The sequence below is a fragment of the Rhipicephalus sanguineus genome, chromosome 1 (assembly GCF_013339695.2).
Source record: "Rhipicephalus sanguineus isolate Rsan-2018 chromosome 1, BIME_Rsan_1.4, whole genome shotgun sequence".
In the NCBI taxonomy this organism is placed as follows: Eukaryota; Metazoa; Arthropoda; class Arachnida; order Ixodida; family Ixodidae; genus Rhipicephalus; species Rhipicephalus sanguineus.
Genome location: NC_051176.1, coordinates 156218547 through 156233476, shown reverse-complemented (window position 1 = coordinate 156233476; position 14930 = coordinate 156218547).

Sequence of the window (14930 nt, the reverse complement as noted above, 5' to 3'; positions counted from 1 at the left end):
TCATGCTTCACCATTGCCAGTGAAGAATGACGCTGCCAGTGAAGAGTAATGTGCCATCATTCTGTAAGTCATGTGTGCACATGCACACATGCGTTCCTACACCGAGTTTGAAAAACGATGCAGAACAGTAGTGTTGTATACAGTCGCACTTGACACGCGACATTGACGAAAAATGGCACTTCTCGCATCTGTTACAGTGGAAGAAGTAGAGATAGCGCAACAGTATAAATGACTTTGCTAGCAGCGCTTGACCACACTTTCCTTTACTTTTTAGTCACCTGGCTATTGGTCTTTGTTTTATTTAGATACTCGTTATTCGAAGAAAAAAAAAGATCTTGTCAAATCCAAATTTCATGGCAGCGACATCAGAGGCCGAATTCGCAAATCTTTCACTGCGTAAGTGTGCTCGCAGTTGTCAAGCCGGCGTCGTTAACGATATGCCCAGCGTCGTGATTGGCTGAAAACTTCTATTACGAACAATTATAGTGTAAGACGTTCTTTGTGAACATAGGCACAGGTGTCTAATAATAATGATGCGAAGCAAATGCTTCAACTGGAGAGAAATTAAATATTCCATATCAAAAGATCGTCAGTATTTTTATTATTAGTTTACATTTTCTAGGGAAAACAGCGATGTGCGACCTGCAGAAGGTGCGCAATGATTTTTTTTTTTCAATAATAATAACGCAATAATATCTAGGGTCTTACGCGCGAAAACCACGATATGATTATGAGACATGCCGTAGTGGATCGCTCCAGAAATTTGGGCCATCTGGTGTTCTTTTACGCGCTCTGACATCGCACAGCACACGGGCCTCTAGCATTTTGTCTCCATCGAATTTCGTTGTCTTCGATGAAATTAATACAAATTTTATCACGTTTATATAAAATTTTATCAAATTTATAACGCAGAACAGTGGTCATGTAATATATACGCTAAAAGTTTTAAAAAAATATTGTTTTACATTTACTTTTTCCGGTCCGGTTGCTAACTAATTTTGCCGGCAGCGAGTAATGAAACATAGATAAAATAGAAATTTCTAGTGAAATTCCTATTCTTTAGCCTAGCACAGGCCGACCTCCCTGCCTTCCAATAAATGATCTCTTTCCCTATCTGGTGAAATAAAGAATTCGTAACCGGGAAATAGGCTTTCGGATACTACACGAAGTCGATAGCACGTATATCCTTTCGCAAACTGATTTCCGTGCATGTTGAATTATCGGCTTGATAAAACTATATTGTTTTTTTATGACTTGTGCTTTTATGAGCGAGCAGTTTATCCATGCCATACTGGCAAAACCACCGACTAACTGCGATAACTGCGGCCGTATAGAGAGACAGTGGTACAGATGTTACTTGAATGGCCCGCGTACCGCGACGAGATTCTGCCTTGAGCGTCAAATTAACACGTCCTGTCGCGCTGCGCTAGGTAGGTAGGAAAAACCTTATTAAGGCTTTATATGGCTCATCAGTAGAAAAATCCGGCGTCCGGCGATGTCGTGAACACGAATAGTTACAAAATTCTCGTGAAGTTCCGATGTAATGATTCCAAATGATTAGCAGTACAAATTAAAGTTAATCAAAGTACATTCAAGTGAATCAAGAGTTAATACACGCACATTAAAGTTAATCAAGTGAATCAAGAATTATTGAAGTGCATTTAACAATACCTCGTCGAGCATATGCTCTCGCCTGTGACCTTCTTAGCGTTAGCTAAAGGGAGCCGGTCACTTTAGTCAGCGTTAGGTGGGATCATTAGGTATGGTTTCTTCAGGCGGGGCAGATGGCTGTCAGACGATGCGTGCCTTTTGGGGAATGCTAGGTCCTACGTCCTGACCTTCAAAACTGTGGTGGGCTTTGGATCTATAGATCACATACCTCCAGGGCCGTAACTAAGGGGGGGGGGGGAGTTCTGACACCCCCCCGAAATTTTTTCATGCTTTACCTTGTCGGGTAATACTAAAATACTTCCACGCCTTCACAGCGACCACCAGTTGTCATAGCCGTTCTACACAGAAACACCCCCCGAAAAAAATTCCTGGGTACGGCCGTGCATACCTCCCACAAATTGTTTTTTTTTGGGGGGGGGGGGGATTTAGCCAACGCTGACTTCTTGTTAAAGCAAGGCACGAACTCTTGATGATCGTGTCACCTATAAATATCATTGTTCTGTTTACTCACCTTTCTTTTTTTCTCTTTATCTCTGCACGGAATTTTCTTTATTCTTCCTGCCTCTCACTACGCGGTCATACGCACGCCGCCAAAAAGGTATGTGTCATAAAACAGAGGATTTATTTGAAAAGTTGAACCGCCTAGGCTTTGGACCTAAAAAGAAAGCAACTAAAGCAGGTGAATGATGAATATTTAACTTAATTGGCAGGTAAAGTGAAATCAAACCCCAAGAAGCACGGCACTCTGTTAATTAAAAATAATGAAAAGGATACGGTCATCCCGATCGCAGTAAACAACGATGAGGCTTCAAGAAATGACCCGCGTAAAGCTGGATGTTTTAGCGCATATTTTCAGTCCGCTTTTCTGTGCCAATGTGGGCATCAACAGCACAAGGCGATACTGATAATACGGCAGTCGTGCAACTATTCCGGAAATGAGTGAGCTTGAGGTAGCAGAAGAGGTCAGCGGGAATATATTGCATAAACTGAATCCCCATTCTGCTCATGACCCCGATGGCATACGGAACCACACTGAAACGTTGGGTCGATAATATTGCTCCTTTCTTGGTTGTACTCTATCACCTCATTGCGGCAGAGAAAGCTGTTCCCTCGAGAATGGAAAATGGCCAACATTGCGCCCATACATAAAGGTGGTGATCGAGTACGGCTATGTAAATACAGACCGATATCGCTAACTTCAGTGTGTTATAAGATACTTATACACATCACCTATTCTTGCTTTTTAGAGTATATTCAAATAATATCTTTCGTCCATCCATCCACCCATGGTTTTCGCGTAGGGCTTTCCTGTACAGAGCCGTTAATGTTTAGATAAAAGTGTACAACTAGATGCAGTTTTTTAGAAGCTTTTAGTGTATGAATACATTACCTCCTTTTTTGCAAGTTATCCCATCTGGGAATTCCGGAATCTGTTGGCATAGTTGAAAGAGTATCTGGTCGAACGCCAAAAGTGTGTGGTCGTAAATGCTACGGCCTCATCATCCGCAGATCCGGTGTACGCACGGCGGTTCTGGGTCCCCTGCTGTTTCTTATATATTTCGTCAATGCTCACACGAGCCCTCCTGAAGTACTTGAAGGCAACAGCATTGAACGACCGCCTGTGAAACCGTGCACTGTGTGTGTGTGTGTGTGTGTGTGTGTGTGTGTGTGTGTGTGTGTGTGTGTGTGTGTGTGTGTGTGTGTGTGTGTGTGTGTGTGTGTGTGTGTGTGTGTGTATGTGTTGAAATGTGCCTCTCCTTCTCTCTCTCTCTCTCTCTTTTACTCCCTTATTCCCCTCCCCAGGTATAGGGCAGTACTAAACGTTTAGTCTAGTTAACCTCCTTACCTTTCCTATATACCTTCTCTCTCTTTCTCTCTCTCTCTCGTCAATGATTTTTAACAGCGGAGCTGTTGAAGCCGAGCATTGTCCGTGACGGGTGAACAGCAAGGATCATCATCTTGAACCGGCACACGGTCTCGTCGTCCTCTTCATATTCTGCTTCGCTCCCAGAACAAATGGGCCGATTTGCCCGGCGTGGGATGCAATAACTCTGATGGGCGAGAGAGCGAGTACAGAGAAAAGAAAGAAAGAAGGTAAGAGAGAAAAATTCTTGGCGAGGCAGAGCTCGAACACGCGTACCCACGATCCGTAGGCGAGCGCCCTAACCACTCGTCTATCCACGCACACTAGCGAATCATAGCATAGCCTTGTATAGCATAGTATAGCAAGAGGGTGGGAAAGGGAAGCGAGGGTGTGGAGGAGGGGAGAGAGTAAAGCGTAGCATAGAAAGAATGAGAAAGAGAGAGATAGAAAGGCAGAAAGAAAAAGAGAGAGAGACAACGATACAAAGAAAGAGGAAGCAACCGAAAAATAGAGAGAGAGAAAGGGAAAAAGAGAAAGAAAGATAGAAAGAGCAAAAAAGAGATAGATGGAGAGAGAGATAAACAGAAGTAAACAACGACAAAAAAGACAGAGAAACTGAGACAAGAGAGAAAAAGGAATAGAGAAAGAAACTAAAGAGGAACAAAGAAGGCCGCCCAGCGCCGCACTTTTATTTATTTATTTTATTTATTTATTGAGTACTGCAGACCAAGGACTGGTCCAAGCAGGACAGGTACATGAGGCAGGATATAATCAAAAACACATGTGATAACATAAGAATATATCACGAGAAATGGAATCGAAACACCTACTAACAGAACGCATAAAAGGTAACATGGCAAAAGCATTACATTAAATGGATACATAACACAAATTAACAGTGTATGTTTTAGCTCTAAGCAACAGCAAATTGTCTAAGATCAGTTAGGCAGTTCCACTCTGATACGGTACGCGGAAAAAAGGAAAACTGAAACGGGGTTAAAGAATGGGCGTGATGATGGCGTGTATGCCTAGTGGACAGAGGAGATACATATGCATGCGGGTCAAGGGCTAACTTATGATTAACAAAAAGATATAGAAAGTTAAGCCGGTTTCTTTTTCGCCGTAATTCAAGTGTTTCGATGTTGTTAGCAGTCATGAGTTCAGTCGGCGAGTCCGTAATTTTAAACTTAGAATAAGCAAACCTAACAGCTTTTCTTTGTACTGCTTCCAGTTTTCTAATGCTACATTTAGTAAAGGCTTCCTTCAGGCTTGGCACCACCAGTGCGAAGCGGCCTTAATTTTTTCAAATGGTCTGAAAATACGCATTAAGACTCTATGCCGGCGATTGTTTATTGTATTATCCGGCGAAATGGGTTAATGGCATTGCTAATAATAATAATCTCTGGGGTTTTACTTGACAAGACCACGATATTATTATGAGGCACGCCTTAATGGAGGGCTCTGGATGATTTGATATATACTGAGTATCAAGACATGTACTAACTATCAACGGATCCTTCTGGATGATTCTTTAACGTGCACTGACATCGCGTAGTATACGGGCCTCTACAGCATTTCCGCTCCATCGAAATGCGACCGCCGCGGCCGGGATCGTCCTTCGGGTCAGCAGCCGAGCACAGCTATACTGTGCCACTTACAGTCCGAGCTCCGAAAAGTTTAATCTTGGTGCGACGACTTGGACATGAACTTAAACGTAGCAAAATGTTTTCACGTTAAATTTACGAAGAATAAAACAAAACAATTATTCTTATGTCCTTAAATCTTATCCCTTAAAACTGGCTGATCATTTCAAATACCTCGGTATTACATTCACTTCTACATTATACTGAACGTATCAGTAACGCTTTTCTTTGGGCCAGTTGTTGCACTGTTGAACACATAACAGGGCAGCGCTGCCCTGTTAAGTGTTCATGAACATGTCACGTTGGTTACTTGCTGTCAAAGCTTCTAAATTGCTTCATTTTCTCGAAGAAATTTCAAACATGCTTCGAAAAAGTTGAAGGGAACATTGCGTTTAACGAATATTATGCTGAGATAAGTTAGAAAGGGTACAGAAACAGCCTGCAGATTTGTAACCGGTCATTATGACTTCATATTATAAGTAGCTCGCAGATTAACAACTGCGGTCTCGTCGACGACCTTAAAGGCTTAAGTTTCTCTTCAGCATTTATAATGCGCAAGCGGAAATACATAAACACAGGTATATTGAGCAACCATTACATGTATCAGCAAAGCGTGACCAAAAAAAAAAAAAAAATCGGGAGTACAAATGTCGCCTTGCTGTATTCAAGTGCCCATTATTTACTCATACAGTATATTAGTCCTAAAAAATGAGCTCCCTGTGGAGATATTTTTGATGCCTCGCTTCATAGTGCAATTGAGTCTGTTAAGAGACATATCCATTTCTGGCTGCACTTTTTCCTGATTCTATTCTATTGCGCCGATGCTTTTCTCTTTTGGCGCTTGTAATCTTTCTTCAAAGATATTTTTATATAAATTGTTTTAAATGTGCTTGACCCTGGTTGCCGATCTCCATGCCTTTTTTTAGTCCCCTACAACAATGTCTTTGAGCGATATACTATCATTAATTAATTAATTAAACACACACTACGAAGCTTTACTAAAAGTCTTTACAGTGAAACTGAAAATTGAAGAGGAACGAAACGACACGAGCGCTTGGGAATTGTGTGTCTTCAACTTACTTTGTACACGCTGGAAGTAAAGCTGAAATTGTTCGGACTTTCCGATATAACAGCGGTCCTAAGTAGACAGCCGCAGATAACGCCACAGCTGCTATTAATTTAACGACTCAGATAAAGGCAACAGCGTAGTTTTGCCCCATAAAAAAATTAGACGCATATCTCAGACTCGCTAAAGCATGCCAAACAACCTGCTCTCCCGGAGTTTAATCACTTCAGCGCTCTTTAACGCATATTTGCAGTTTTAACAATAAAATACTGGCATTTTTCGTGCCAAAACTAATATGATCACGATCGAGGCGCGCCACAGTAGAGGAATGCGGGTTAATTTTGACTACACGAGGTTCTGTAACGCGCGCCTGAATATAAGTACAAACGTTCTTGCATTTTGCTCCTATATCGATACAACCGGAAATAGAAACAGCGACCTTGGTAGCGCTGCGCAATGGCCATGTGAAACATTTGGCCCGGAATCACATACAAAAAGAATCTTATGCGACATTTTTTTTCGTAAAAGCAAATTAAGGCCACTCGTGATACTGGACATAATATTTGGACAGGCGAGCGGTCAATTACAAACTCCACTTATGAACTGAATATGACAATTGATCTCTAGCGAAATAGCTATAATTACTGCATTACAAAAACCTGCAATCAAAACGCGTAACGCACGTTTCCAATTATAAACATTTACACTGACCATTACATTCAGTAAAGTTATCTGAGAAGTAGTCCTCAAACATGCAACCGCAAGTTTCAAAAAAGAAAGCATCCTACGCATACTAAGAACTCGCGCCCGCAGTGCTTAAATCCCATAGGAAAATAGTAAATTCTGCGCAGCAAGGCAGAACTTTACTCCACCAGACTGACTAGACATGAAGACCACAACACGCAAGAAAGAAAGTTTCATTACCTGAAAGCATTACACCACTTAAATAATCACATCCCATATCCCCAAGAATACGAACGCGAAGTACCGCCAAGGCAGAAAAGCTAGAGCCCGGGCGCTTCAGAAACGCTACAAAAGTAACCAGACTGTCTCCTACACCGACGCCTACGGACCGCTCGACAATTGTTACGCCATATTGGCAACAGAACAACCTTAGCCACATCCATAAAGAACCCACCAGTCAGCACGGCCGAAACGCCTGCGATCGTTATGGCATTCAAGAATAGGGGTGCGCGAATGGTGAATTTTAGAACTGAATTGAATACGAATCGAATAGCGATGAGAGAGAGAGAAATGAACTTTATTTTTGACCAGGCTCTTGGTACTTGAGCCCTAAGGTGGGTGGCCTCCTCAGTCCAGGTAGCCATGGCTCGCTGCCGCCGCCCGAGCCCTGTTCACCAATCGTAGCGGTTGTCAGGGTCTTGCGTCACCAGCAGAGCCTCCCACTGGTCTTCTAGTTCTTTCTCTATGTCTGAAATTCAATCGAATATGAATGGATACGACTCGAAAAAAATGTTCACAAGCTTTGAGAAAGGAATGTTAAGATTGCTTTGAACAGACAAAAAAATATCACAGTTATGCAAACAGAGGTAAGCTCGTATAGCAGCGACTAGAGCCTTCGAGATATCTTGTAACCTTGGGTTAAAATACAGCAGTGACTACAGTATTTAGAAAGGTAGTTTGTCCCCAGCTTTTAAATAAAACTGAGACATAAAAATTAAACAATGTTCAATTGAACATCACACATACAGCGAAATATGCAACGAAACAGACAAACCAGTTATCGGAGAATTGGCCTTAGCATCAAAAGCAGGTAAACATTGTTGTTCAGTGCTGTGTCCGCAAGAACAATTTACACAAACGCAGCACTTGCGTATTTTGTTATTCATGTGAACGTGTACAAATATTACGCTTCTGAAGCTGAGCGCAGCCATATTCACCCTTTTCATTTATTAGAAAATGAAGACGGGAGCTGCCTAATGCAAAGCAGCTGCAGCGTAGTAAAATCTTTACACTATGACTCCTAACACAGTAAAAGGAACACATAAATAAATTTACAGAAAAGAACACGCAAGTACCTGTTTTCAATGATAACGCAAAACAAAATAAACTTAAGTATACCACCTACATAATATTCTGATGTATCGCTAAGTGCCCAACCAACAAAGCCACCCATCTCGTGATGACGATGGTAGACTGATGAAACTTACGCTTCGGCAACATTGGGGCCGAATTTTACGGGACTACCGCAAAAGCGTAGGCCGCATGCAACTTCGTAATTCAGTGATTAAAACAACAAAAATGACCCCTCGCTGGTTCCATGTTTCGGTTTTTCGGAATTTTCTCGTCGGTGCTGATTATCAAAAAAAAAAAAGTATTCAATATTTAGGATATGCGCTATTCGATTCGAGTATCGAATCAAATAGAACACTATTCTATTCGTTATTGGAAATTTTCTAATATTCGCACACCCTTAATCAAATCCCCAGAACAAAAGGGAGAATTGGCTTTCATCGTCATTGACTCTAAATTCGCTTGCCGGCAGTTTCCAGGCTCCAGGGCAATTTCAGGACGGCATTAAGAATCGTAAACACAAAACTACCCGCGCACACAGTTCTAGAGGGTAACGAAAGGGACGACCGGCTTTCTCGCGAAATATAAGCATCCGAGCACTGGCCGCAACCCTCGAGAAAACGCCATATCCTTGAAAAAGGGGGAAAAAAAGGTCTAGCCAGTTCCAAACCGTGAAATCCGTCGGACAGCGACGCTGTCGCCCCTTCCATTCGGTTTCTTCAAGTCTCTGTCTCTTCTTCCATTTCGCCCAATGAAGAGCTGTGAGGACCCCGCACACATCTTGTACTAGTTCAGTCCTGATTGGCTGAATGTAACCGTCACGCTCGCGCCACCTTTCATCATTTATCATACGCCTGATCCCTCTTTCGTTACACTCACTCTCCTTCAGCATTACGTAAGCTTCATCACGGGGCCCCTTCTCAATCCACTGCATGAATCACCCGTCTTACGTAAGCTTCACCACGTGACCCCTTTTCCCTCTCCTCCTCTCACCAGGCCCCTCCTCTCAACTTGTTCGCGTGACATTTTTTAGCGTGACCACGCCAACGATGCCGACGGCACATGGTCCGCATAAACAGCTTCGCTGCTAAAAAGAGAGAGAGAAGAACGACAATACAGATATTCAAAGCCAAACCTTACCGCAGAAAAGGTGCGAGATTGGCGTGAGTACAAACTAACACGTATACTAACCCACAATGTAAACGCCACATGCATAAACCCCATAATCAAAGGTGAACAAGCTTCGAAACGTCTGGCAGGGGAGTCGGCAGGGGTGTGCAAAAGAGGCACTTGTCTCCTTAACATCAGCACTTGCCCCCACCCACGGTGTAAGAATATTCAGGTGTTGACACTGCGCGCGCCTAAGCGGCCAGAAAATGTTCGGTCGTCGATGATGATGATGATGATGATGATGTCTGTGGTCTTCCCCTTTATGCCGGGGGGGGGGGGGCACCTTTTAGTGTCCTGACCGGAACGACGGTCCGTTGAGCGGTGCGCCATCTGAGGCGGAGAGCGCCCGCGAGCATAGAGTTTCCTAAAACGACCTAGAGGGAACTCTGGCGCTGCGATCGTTCAGCCACAATGGGAATGATGGGTAGTACACGGATTTGCCTAGTCTTCGTGCTTGTGGGCTTCGAACGCACTTGTGGCTTTGCTTATTGCTATGTTTTGGTTTTCTTTCGGATAAAAGAATGGATCGTTGTGAACTTCGTGACCAGATTTGAATCGGTGAGCCTAAAGAAGTTAAAGTGGTGAAGGGAAACTGCTGATTTTTGCTGAACTTCATTTTGCGACAAAGCGGATGCAGGCGACGCGGAGCCAAACGGAGCCGAAAGAACGAAGTTTAGACAAATCCGTGTACTACCCATGATTCCCATGCTGGCTGAAGCGCGATGCATTGCAGCTCCCATAGACACTAGCGCCAGAGTTCCCTCTAGTAAGTATTGTAGGAAACTCTATGCCCGCGAGTAGCCGAATCACGGTGGTGCTGCGTCATCGCCGCCGCTCTCGCCGTTCCCTCTCCTGTTGCTCTCTCGATTTCGCCCCTCGACGCCGCTTGGCGGTTGCACATTATCCAGCAAAATGGCACAAAAAAATGCACGTTATCAGCAGCATGCGCGTTGCTATGGAGACGACTGCCCCGCTTTTCGTAGCGCCCTCTGCAAGTCATCCGATATGAACCCGAACATTATCTGGACGCGCGCGGATTGCGGTTTCCCGTGCGTTGGGGGAAGAGTGTCATCACCTGAGTATATTCTTACACCGTGCCCCCACCCAAGCTACGCCAGCGCTTTCACCCTCCCCCAGGCGCAACGCAACACATGTTTGCACCCCCCGAGACAAAATCCTGCCGACACTCATGATGTCTGGTGATTAAAAATAAAATAAATTTGGTTGGAGTTTTCATTCCCTTTTAAGCTCAAACGCCATAATGTACGCGGACAAATGTCCATGGTACAGGGAGCGGCCAACTGTCGCTCACATTACGTGGCAATGCAAATCGAAGCACCGGGAAATCCATTCTCCCCTTTTGGGTAGACCTGGCTCGCTAACAGGGATCAAGGAAGTGCATGCTGGCTCTGCTTGACCAAGCTCAGTGAGCAACCCTGGACTGAGGAACCCACCTACTAGGCCAGAAATCCTATATTCAGTACAGTTTATGCTACTACTACGACTACTACTACTACGACTGCTGCTACTACTATACTACTACTACTACTGCTATACTAGTAGTAGCAGTCAAGGCCGTACCCATGAATTTTTTCGGAGGGTGTTTGTGTGTAGAACGGCCAACTTTGGCAACTGGTGGTCGCTGTGAAGGCGTGCAAGTATTTTAGCGTCACCCGAAAAGTTAAAGCATGAAAAAATTTCGGGGGGTGTCAGAACCCCCTCAACACCCCGTTAGTTACGGCCCTGGTAGTAGTAAGTATAGTAGTAGTAGTAGTAGTAGTAGTAGTAGTAGTAGTAGTAGTAGTAGTAGTAGTAGTAGTAGTAGTAGTAGCAGCAGCAGTAGTAGTAGTAGTAGTAGTAGTAGTAGTAGTAGTAGCAATGGTAGTATTTATCATCTCAGCAAAACGGCTTTCGGTAACTATCATCTGTAACTCGTCGGCCAGAACCAATTAAAGGGAAATGTGCAAGAACTTACCTGACACCCTCGTTGTAAATATTTCTATCAGGTTCACTTGCGCATTTTATTTTTTTTTATATTCTTTCTTTTTATTATTATTTCCTTCGCTCTCTGCTTTAGCATGTCAATCCCATTCCCCATCCCTACACAGAGTAGCATGCGAGCGGTATACAGACGCCGGAAAAAATCTCTGTTTTTCTAACAAAGAGTCTCTCTCTCTCTCTCTTTGCATGAACAGGAACAATGCGCTGGTTCGGAGTAGCGATTTGTTCCTGCTGCTCTCACGTCTTTCTCCGCGTCCCTTCATTACGCCGCAGTACGAACGAACGCAAACTTTATTCACCTTTGAATGGACTTTTACAGAGCAAGATACAACACGGACGACATTGAAGCACACACGCCAGCGCTTACCGTGTGTACTTCGCATCCGTTGAGCTGTACAAGTCAATTCAAAGATGAATCAAGACCATGCTAACGCGGCATGGTCTTGATTATACTTTATTTATAGAGTACCAGCGGAAAACAATTACCACAAGGGACTGGTAGCCGGAACAGCAAAATGAAGACATGCGGCGCTGTTGCTCCCGAGCGCGCCAGCGGCAAGAATGCCGTCGACGGCAGGTAGATGACAAGGCTTATTCTCTCTCATTATGTTGCGCGCAATTACAAAAAAAAAAAGATGCAACTTAGCAGTTCAGTACGTGTTATGATACCGTGAAGAAGTTTGAAAATAAATAGTGGATCAGCGCGGTTTCGTTGGCAGTGAAGAACTGGCAATGAATGAAATCCAACAGAGAAAAAAAGTCAAGCAATTTCCAGCAAAGCGATAATTATATATGCTTGGAAATTTTTGTTGGAGCCGCTCAGTGGTGTCACTGCTTGATTTAGGAATGCCATTCCATATCACAGCAGCATATTCAAGTTGGGGAAGGCAAATTGTTGAGTGAAATTTGCGGAAGGAGATTGGAGAATTGAATTTTCTCGATATCCTGCAAACGGAGCCAAGAGTTCCAAGACCCCACACAGCAACGCGCTTAGTGTGAGAAGAAAAATGTGAGGTTGTATTAAAAAAACACCGAGATCATTAATGTCACAGACCTTACACAATGGTACAGAATTAACAGACTTTGAAAATAATACGCCTATTGTTTTGTGAGTGGATGACGATTTTGGTCTCAGCAGTATTGAAGAAGTTATTATCTTGCACCATTCAGAAAAATAATAACGATAAGTATTAGGGTATTAACGATAGCTTGTGGGGTTTTACGCAATTATGGTACCAATAATTGTTCAGTTTTACATGCTATAACCACGATATGATGACGGGGTGCGCAAATTGTGTGTGGGGCGAGGGGAGTGGGAATGTGGGGTGCTCTGGGTTATTTTTTATCGCCTATAGGTTCTTTAACGTACAGTCGCGCTCAATATGACTTGCAACGCGGGAGCGCGTGGCTTCAACGTCGCCTATTTTCAAAACCAAATGATATTTTCTGTAATGGGGATCACCCCCAAGTGCGAGAACGGCGTTTATTTCAAGAAATAATGACAAGTTGAAGCCATGCGCAGTCTTTGAGCTCGTGAGGCCACGCGATCCCATGTTGCAAGCCATACTGAGCGCGACTGTACACCTAAATCTCAGTAAGTGGACGCTTTTTTGCACTTCGTCCCCATCAAAATGCAGCTACTGTGACCAGCATCCTACATTGTCCAAAGATGGTACATTCTTAATTTAAAAAATGAAAATGCTACTCCTGCTTTTTTTTTTTAACTTATGGTGCTCTAATGGATTCCACCAGCTACGTTAGCTTTGGTAAAGTGAACGCAACAATAACAAAAACCATCTTGTCCAACTGCACCTGCGAACCTCCTGGTGAGCTTTACGCTTGTCAGGGAACACGGAACTTACGAGGAGGGCCGTCTAAAGCGATAGTATTCTTTAAGACACGTGTTGGGCTGTCTACCGTATAACCGTATAACGAGAGCTGTACCGACCGTCTTTGTAACCGCAGAGGTCCCCCCCCCCCCCTCCCCCCCCCCGTTCACGCTCTTCTCGCATAGGCGACCCTGATCGTTTCCAGTTCAGGCGTCACAACAATCCTATCAGCACCACACACGCAGCCGCCTTGCGAGTCTACAGATAGCAGCCCCGCAAATGCGACAAAAGTGGACAAACGTGGCTGTGTGCAGCGTGATTCTATCCTTTCAATTTAGGGAGAGGGAGAGAGAGGTGGGTTCGAGGTAGGGAAAAGACGCTACTTGAAGCACGGCTCGGCGTCTTCAAATGAATGGCTAAACTGTGACCTGCTTTCACTTAGGCCCACTTCTCCGGTCTCGACGAGCGAGCTGTCTGACCCCGAGGCACCATGATCCTTTTATGCTAGGGACCGTCCTCCCCCGTCGCGTCTGTACTGGACTGTGTCGGAAGCCTCACGTCCGTGAAACCGCAATCTTTTCGAGGAATAGGTCAGTTCGCGCACCGGGCGGGCATCTCAGCGCAGGACTCTTTGGGCCCTCCTCTGCAAGGTCTCTCACCGACTTCCCGTCAATAACTGTAACGGAATTTACGTCATCGGTGTGCACATTCGAATAGGTAAGAATTATTTTTCTGTGCCGTTTCTGTGCCAATTTCTGTGCCGTTGAAACAGCACAAATGCGTGAGGTCCTGCCAACCGTTCCGCTTTTGCATTTGTTTCTTTTCGCGTTTTTGCCTAGTGTATATCTATGTAACTTCTACCTCTTGTCTTCTGTATTCACAAGAAGTTTATTTCTCTAGAACGGTTCATCAAACCAGGCAATAGCCAATCGTCGCATTGGACATATTATTAGGGAAAGCAGTCAGCAAGTAAATATTACGGAAGGAAAAAAAAAATGGCGAAGCTTGCACTCAGTCGCGCAAGGCTTGAAACAGGGAAGCTGGACGATTTTGAAGTCTAATCTGGTTGCTTCTATAGGTTATTGGCTAGCCCTAGCGAGGTGATGCTAGGTTATTTCTAGGTTGCTTCTAGGTTGTTGCTAGGCTTTAGCTAGACGATGCTAAGTTGTTTCTAGGTTGCTTTTCAGCGCAAAGAGGTTCGAGTTAAACCACAGACAGTCACAGATACAACACGGATGTCCAAACTCCAGAGGCAGAAACTCGCGCTGAAACAGAGCGTTCGCACCTCCCATAGACCTACGGGCACGTCGTCGTTCGCAGGGCTTCCATCGCTTCGACGTCATCTCGCAGCCGCCGTTGCCTTTCCCGTTCCCTAGTATTCTCTCATTGTACGTACCGCTGAAGCACTCCGTACAGATGCATCAGCGAAGTTGAAACGTGCGGCCACGGCGTTCATCACTGTGTTAATCCCGGCGGTTTATTAAAGCTTTTCTCAATTACTGGTTGCGTCTATCTAGAAATCTTAAATGGTGTTTGCCGCCGGTCTGTTGCCTTCTTCAATTTTAGTGGATCAGCGTTTAGTAGTGAGATTTGCCCAATTTCTGTGGCACATGCCCGTTCATTATGATGATAGTTTTTTGTACACATTTGTA